A 7038-nucleotide genomic window follows, 5' to 3' on the forward strand; every position below is an offset into this window, starting at 1 on the left:
GTAAATCTATTATATTTTAATAAAAAATAAAGTTAGAGTAAGATATAATTTAGAAAAAGTGAAATCTTCCTTTCTCTATGACACACAACCTCCACTGGCACAAACAAAATATGGAGTAGTTTTATCACCCTAAAATAAAATTCCCTCTGGTTCTTTTCTCCCTCAATACTTTCCCTAGCAACCATTAATTTGTTTTCTATCCCTATAGTTTTACCTTGTCCAAAATCTCATACAAATAAAATTGTACAGTATGTAGCCTTTTTAATCTGGCTTCTTCCACTTAGCATAATGCATTTCAGATTCTCCATGAATCAGTAATTTTCTTACTTTCTATTGCTGAGTAGTATTCTTTCTATATATATCCAGTGTCTTTATATGTTCACCATTTGATGGAAATTTTAATTATTTATGGGTTTTGGTGACTATGAGTAAAAAAAATTAAAAGTTTCCATTGACATTCATGTGGATATTTTTGTGTAGACATGTTTTCATTCCCTGCAGATTAAATACCTAGGAGCATAGTAAAAGTATATTGATCTTTGTAAGAAATTGCTAAACTAGTTTCTTTTCTTTTTTGTCTTTTTGCCTTTTCTAGGGCTGCACTCTTGGCCAAACTATTTTCTAAAGTAGCTGTACCATTTACATTCCTGTCAACAATGTAAAAGAATTCCAGTTGCTCCCTGTCCTTGAAATTACTTGATATTGTCATGTTTATTTTTTTTCTTTTTCTTTCTTTTTCTTTTTCTTTTTTTTAGCCATTCTAATAAGTGTGTGGTGATATCTCATTGTGGTTTAAATTTGTATTTTTCTAAGAATAATAATGAATATTTTTTCACTGTTTGCCATTCTTACATCTTCTTTGGTAAAGTGCTTAGGTGTTTTGTTTATTTTTAAAGCGAAGTTATTTTCTTACTGAGTTATGAGTGTCTTTACATGTCCTAGATGTCAGTTCATTATCAGATATATGTTCTCTGACTTGCTTTTTTTCATTCTTCCCACAACATCTTTTCAAATATCATATCCTTAATTTTCACTGTCAAATTTATCAGTCGTTTCTTTTGTGATACATACTTTTGGTGGCTTATCTAAGAAATATTTGCCTATCCCAAAGTTGCAAGGATTTTTTCCTATGTTTTCTTCCAGAAGTTTTATGACCGGAGGTTCCACACACAGCTCTGCTTTTTCAATTCAGTTCTTGCCTATGGTGTTAGAAATGGGTCAAGGTAAAAATATACATTTTTTCTTTTTTCTTTTTTTTTTGCAGATAGATGTCCAATTGCTTCAGAATAATTTGTTTAAAAGGACTATCTTCTTGAGGCAGAATATTAACTCAGGTAGTCAGGAGCATGGGCTTCGATGAATTCTTTGATATGGCCATTGATTAACATTTGTGGCTTAAGGGCTCCAGGGAGTAACATCCCCACAGGCCTGGTTTACTATAGGGAGTGTACCTACACCCAGATGGACATTAATCCCTAACCCCCCAGTGACTCAGTTCAAAAGAAACTAGAAGACTTATAGGACATTTCCACCCCTAGGACCCTATTGGACAAGGTCTGATATGGGTAACTGAATAAGGGTAAAAGGAGAAGACCACATCTCTCTGGACCCCATTTTGGTACCTCCCCCCCATCTTTAAGGGATAAAAACCCCTATAGGACAATAGAGAAAGGGTGTCTCCTCCGGCCTCCCAGTGACCCTGGGAGCTATCTGCTTTCCTTTAATAAAACTTTGCTTGCTTGCTGCCTGTGTGTTCACAGAGTTCATTCTTTGACTGCCATGAACAAGAACCCAGATTCTGGTATCATCTTTCCGGTATCATTCTCTTGTTTGAACTGCCTCAGTACCTTTGAAAAAAAAATCATTTGTAAAAAAAAAAAAAAAAAAAGTTGACTACACATAGGTATATCTATATCTTTTCTTTTCAAAACAGTCGCACCTGCAGCATATGAAAGTTCCTGGGCCAAGGGTTGAATCAGAGCTGCAGCTGCAGCCTACACCACAGCCATTGCAACACCAGAACCAAGCTGCATCTGCAACCTATGCCACAGCTTGCAACAATGTCAGATTTGTTGTTGTTGTTGTTGTTGTTGTTGTTGCTATTTCTTGGGCCGCTCCTGCGGCATATGGAGGTTCCCAGGCTAGGGGTTGAATCGGAGCTGTAGCCACTGGCCTACGCCAGAGCCACAGCAACGCGGGATCCGAGCCACGTCTGCAACCTACACCACAGCTCACGGCAACGCCGGATCATTAACCCACTGAGCAAGGGCAGGGACCGAACCCGCGACCTCATGGTTCCTAGTCGGATTCGTTAACCACTGCGCCACGACGGGAACTCCCAATGTCAGATTCTTAATCCACTGAGTGAGGCCAGGGATCAAACCCACATATTCACAGAGACAACACTGGGTCCTTAAGCCTATGATCACAATGGGAACTCCTATACATCTATATCTTGACTCAGTTTCTCCATTTATCTCTGGGTTTATACTTTTCCCATTACCATATTGTTTTGATTACTCTCAATTTATAATAAGTCAAAATCAAGTAGTGGAAAACTTTCAACCTTTTTCGAATTTTTTGGAATGTTTTAGTGTTTTTACTTTTTCATATAATTTATAAAATCAGCTTGGGTATTTCTACAAAGATAGAATCCCAAGATTTTGTTTGGAATTGTAGTGAATCTAAACTCAATTTGGGGAGAAAATACATTGTAATAAAATTGTCTTCCAATCTGTGAGCAGAGTATATCTCTCCATTTATGTATGTCTTTTTAAAAAATTATGAATTTCATCAGTGTTTTGTAGTTTTCAGCAGTTTGTTGTATTTTTATGTAGACATTTTATATTTGTTGGCACTATTGTAAATAATACTTTAAATGTTTCCCATATGTATAGTATTTTTGTATTTATATATTTATTGCAATTTTTATATTTTATTTATTTAATAATATTTCATCTGCCTGTGTGTTACCAATATTTTTGCTCTATTTAGCATTTACCTTTTAATCTTGCCAATAGGCAAATATTTAAGTCTTTTCATTTATGGTTCCTCCTTTTGCATAATTTCTTTATATTTCAAATTAATTTACTTTCATCTATAGTACTTTTTATTTTTAGAATGACTACAAACCTACAAAAAAAAAGGACACCATTATTCCTCTTCTATAGTTTATTACACTGATATCAAAAGATTAATTTTTCAAGATTACACAGCATCTTTTTTTTTTTTTGTCTTTTTGCTATTTCTTTGGGCCGCTCCTGTGGCATATGGAGGTTCCCAGGCTAGGGGTCCAATTGGAGCTGTAGCCCCTGGCCTACCCCAGAGCCACAGCAACGCAGGATCCGAGCTGCATCTGCAACCTACACCACAGCTCATGGCAACGCCGGACTGTTAACCCACTGAGCAAGGGCAGGGACTGAATCCGCAACCTCATGGTTCCTAGTCAGATTCCTTAACCACTGCGCCACGACGGGAACTCCCAGCAGCATCTCTTAAACTAGACTTTTAGGTACTCTGCTTCAAAAAAGTTTTCACAGACTCGGCACTCAAAGAGCCCACAGTCTAATAGAAAAAAAAAATAGATAAATAAATTTAATAAAGCTTCTGTGGTAGCCTGGAGGAAGTACAGTACTTAACATGAGGTGTAGTCAGGTCAGTACTAATAGAGATACTAAGTGTGCGCCAAGGAGGAGACACAGTCCTTACATCACATGTTAATTTATCCTTATGGAGACAGTATTCATGGAACTGTATTTAAGACCTCCTGGGGAGTTCCTGCTCTGGTGCAGTGGGTTAAGGATCTGACTACAGTAGCTCAGTTGCTGTGGAGGTGTGGGTTTAATCCCCAGACCCGTGCAGGGGGTTAAGGATCTGGCGTCACAGCAGCAGAAAAAAAAAAAAAAAAAAGACTTCTTGTACATTACTTTCTGGACTTTCTAATTCATGATTCATGAATTTTTTTCTACTAACTGAAGGCTCAGAGGTTATATCTTGTCATATGACAACTATGAAATGGGGTAAATCAATATTCTAAGTGTAAATTCATACATTTCTTAAGTAAAAAATTAACAATTGCACTCAGAATAACTCAAGATATTATTATTATGGATAAAGTTTTAGAAAAGCTTGCATGTGAATCAAAATGGTACCCCTGGATTTTCCAGTTGAAAGTATTGGTAAAATGTATGAATACATATAAAGAAATGCAACTACTAATTACTTTCAGATTAAGACTGCAATAAACCTTTAAGAGAAATGACATCCCCCAGGAAATATTACTTGTTATCAAAATACAGGAAATAGCAGAGGAGTGTGTATATGTTTTCAGCTAACAAGAGGCTATTTCCTTAAACTAAAGGCTCGTCATTGGCCTTATTTGACTCCATTCCCCAAAAAATCAGCCTGAGCCAAACCTGCTGCTAATGACAAAATCTAAACTGTGACTCAAGAGCTAAATAATAGCGGTAAGACAGAACTCATAATGACCTAATAGAATACTTTTAGGTAATACTTTGAGGTAAATAGAACTAGCCTTATAAAATACCACGAATCATGATGATTCAAGTTTCTATTTAGATCTTTGTTGATCACCCAAATTTCAATAACTCTTCTAGAAGGAAAAGACTCTCCATATGAGGACCACTGAACCACATATCTGTCAACAGAATTTTTTAAAAATGTAATTGTATTGGTTGCAGGGATTTTAGTTTTGTTTAGGTATAGATAAATTATGTTTCTTTCAGATTTGTCTTTTAAAAAATGAGATCTTGGGAAAGAAAATTTTATTCAATATACTTAATAAATATATTTTTATTCAACTTTGGTCTAAAGACGGGGAGACTCCAAGTAGGAGAGGAGAGGGATAAAAACAGGAGAACTAAAGAGGAGTGTATTCTCAATAATGCACTTAAGAAAAACTGTAAAACCTGGAGTTCCTATTGTGGATCAGCAGGTTAAAAAACCAACTAGTATCCTTGAGGATGCAGGTTCAATCCCTGGCCTCGCTCAGTAGGTTAAGGATCTGGTGTTTACACAAGCTGCAGGGTAGGCTGAAGATGTGGCTTGGATCTGGAGTTTCCTGTGTTTGTGTCATAGGCTGCCAGCTGCAGCTCCGATTCAACCCCTAGCCCAGGAACTTCCATATGCTACAGGTTCAACCCTAAAAAGAAAGAAAAAGAAAGAAAGAAAAACTGTATAACCTGGAAAGATTGAGCAGAGAAAGTGCAAAAATAGAGAGCAAGAAAGGGAGAGGAAGATGATGGAGAAGAAAGTACTTGTATAGGATACATGGTAATTAGGTAAGGAGATAATGAAGCAAAAGTCTAGAGAAGCAATTAAACAGAAGTATGAGAATATGTAAGAAGAAATAGGTGTTAACTATATATAAGTACGGGTGAGCTCTCCAAAATCGAGTATTATCAGCAGATCTAACTTCCTTCCAAAACAGCATTATTAAATCTATAGATCAAGGACTACTTCTACTGATTAGGGTATACCCGACAAAGTCTCTCGATACATTTATGAAAAAAAGAAGAAAAATATACATTGGATGTTGGCCAAGTTAGATGGGTAGACATGTAGTTGAACAACCTTACCCAAAGCATATTACTTAAATGTTAATTCATTCACTCACTAATTCTCCAATGATAAACTCTTAATGCAGCTTCTATTTAGCAGGCACCATGTTAAGCCTTAGATATACTAAGAAGACCAAGTTCCATCACAGAAAACAGCAATATACTATTTAATAACTATGAGAGTAATCAAGTTAGAAGGAAAACTTTACTGAGGAGAAAAGACATTCACAAAGTTCTTCCCAAGCTTACCTTATTCAGTATTTTTCCCAATAATGTAGCTAATGCCAGAAAGGACTTGTTTGTCATTTTTTAAGATGTCATACAACTTGTAGATTGTAATACATTGTAATACATGTATTATATGTAATAATGTAACTTGTAATACATTAATAGGTAAAAATAAGAAGTCAAGAGTTGCAATGGCTATGCTAATGGGCTAAAACCAAGATGAATTAAATAAAAATAAATATAAATAAATAAATGGAGCGATCTACATTTATTTATTTTGCAATCTACATTTAGATTAAAAAAACACAACCACATGAATACAGGACGTGGAAGATTAACTTGACAGCAGCTAACATAAAGAAGACCTGACCCTTAGTCAAACACAAACTCAGCCTAGCTTAGCTGTGACCTGTAATGAGTTAAACCATTGAGGCTGCATTATGAAAGCCAAGGACTGCATTCTAGCTGGTAAAAATAATTCTGCAGTGTAGGGTTCAGTTCTGCAGCACACTTCAAGAAAGCATTTGATATGTTAGAGAGGATTTAGCAGGCAGCAACCAGAAGGGGTTTTACATCTTTAAAAATACGTAAAGAAATGGGGCTCTTTAGTCTAAAGAAAGGAAGGTGTAATGAAACCTCGGTGTTTTCATGAACAATGAATAGAATTATTCCATCAAGTCCTAGAGTGTGAAGTAAGAAGAAATAACTTTTTCTTAGGATTTATTCTTTGCAAAGAACATGTCCTATGAACCAAAGAGTTTTGTTCTTATAATGACCTGAGGGTTAAGCAATGCTGGCACTGCCAATGACCACCATTTTACATGTGAGGAAGCAGGTTCAGAGAAGCTGGGGCTTGCCTAAAGTGAAAACACTGGGGTCCAAATTCCAATTTTCTGACCCTAAATCTATGCTTTTCCCACAATACCATGATATCCTTCCACCTAGAACTAGATTTTATGTCAGTATAAGGAAAGTCTTTCTAATAAGGACTACACAAGAATGAAACAGATTGCCTCACAAATTAATGATCTTTCTTTCCCAGAAAAGGGTAAACAAGGCTGGAGGATTTTGTATCAAGGACATATTTTGAGGTGACTTCTATTCATGTAGGAGTGTGGGTCAGGTGTTCCCCAAATCCATTCAAATAAATGTTTACTATGGGGAAAAAGACCTCTCTAACCTCTATCTTCCTCCCTCCCTCCAACTCCTTCTCTTTTTCTTTTCTTCTCTC

This window comes from Phacochoerus africanus, chromosome 11 (assembly GCF_016906955.1).
Source record: "Phacochoerus africanus isolate WHEZ1 chromosome 11, ROS_Pafr_v1, whole genome shotgun sequence".
NCBI classification, from domain to species: Eukaryota; Metazoa; Chordata; class Mammalia; order Artiodactyla; family Suidae; genus Phacochoerus; species Phacochoerus africanus.